The sequence below is a fragment of the Octopus bimaculoides genome, chromosome 17 (genome assembly GCF_001194135.2).
Source record: "Octopus bimaculoides isolate UCB-OBI-ISO-001 chromosome 17, ASM119413v2, whole genome shotgun sequence".
Lineage (NCBI taxonomy): Eukaryota > Metazoa > Mollusca > Cephalopoda > Octopoda > Octopodidae > Octopus > Octopus bimaculoides.
In genome coordinates this window covers 54,103,420-54,104,585 of record NC_068997.1, presented here as the reverse complement: position 1 = coordinate 54,104,585, position 1,166 = coordinate 54,103,420, and the positions used below count along the sequence as shown (strand labels likewise).

Below are 1,166 nucleotides of genomic sequence, written 5' to 3'. Positions count from 1 at the left end.
TGTGTGTGTGTGTGTGTGTGTGTGTGTGTGTGTGTGTGTGTATATATATACATTCACACCTGCACACATATATATATATATATATATATCCATACATACATATGTATATTTGTTAATGTTTGCGTGTACATCTGTGTAAATAAGTGTGTGTGTACGTCAGTGTGCTTTTCATGTATATAAATAAAGAAATTTAGAAATATCATTTTTTAAAACTCTTACCTCAGTTTTGTAGAATTCATTGGAATACGTCCCGAGAATGGTCTTATTGAATTAATATTATTTATATTAACAATAACAAAAAGATATAACTGTTAGCTCGTTAACTAGAATGTTGAATGCAACAATTATAAAGATGAAATAATCATACTAATTAATTAAGGAAAATAAGAAATTCTGAAACAGCACATTAATAATAATATTAGCATAATTGTAATACTAATCAACATAAAAATGGTCAAAATTAATATTAATAATATAAAAATATAGAAAATATTCAGTGATAGTAATGAAAATGAGAAAAAAATAATTCAAATTATAATTTAAATTATAAATCTGATAATTATGACGGTGACAATAACAACGATAATAATTATAACAAAACTAAAAACAATGCTAAAACTAATAATAATAAAAATAAAAATAACGATGATAATAATAATAACAACAACAATAACAATTATGTAAGTTTAACGATGGTGTGCTTCTAAGTGAGTACTGCTATCGATGGTGAGCTGTAGAACACAGCATAGATTCCCTCCCGTCCGCCATCAGTGAACACTTACTAAAACCTCTTTGAATTATTTCTTTATCTCTCTTAACTTCATTTACGTATGTATATCCATATACATTCAGTGCAAATGTGCGGTATGTAAGAATATATGTCTACCTACATGTGTCTGTATGTATATATATATACATACACACAGACACCCACACGTACATGTATGCATCTATATAAACATATATACGTGTATTTAAATATATTAAATATATGTACCTATATGCACGTATGTATATTTTGTATGTATTGATGTATGAGTGTGGAGGGTTGGAGAATGAGGTTCTCTGCATTTCAGGACATGCGTGCATAAAACAAGACCTTATTCAACGTGTGAAATCGTTTCTACATACAACAAACACACACATACCTATAACTTATACTTCGT

General features: G+C 27.8%; 1 protein-coding gene across 2 annotated transcripts in view; it reads right to left on the bottom strand.

Annotated features, from left to right (window-relative positions):
• LOC106878636 (QRFP-like peptide receptor) overlaps positions 1-1,112 on the bottom strand; it is a 114,729-nt gene extending 113,617 nt beyond the window's left edge. For both annotated transcript variants that reach the window (XM_014927913.2, XM_014927912.2), the window contains exon 1: positions 220-1,112. The gene's annotated coding sequence lies outside the window, so the exon portion shown is untranslated. The remainder of the gene's footprint in view (positions 1-219) is intronic.
• Positions 1,113-1,166: the final 54 nt, after the last annotated feature.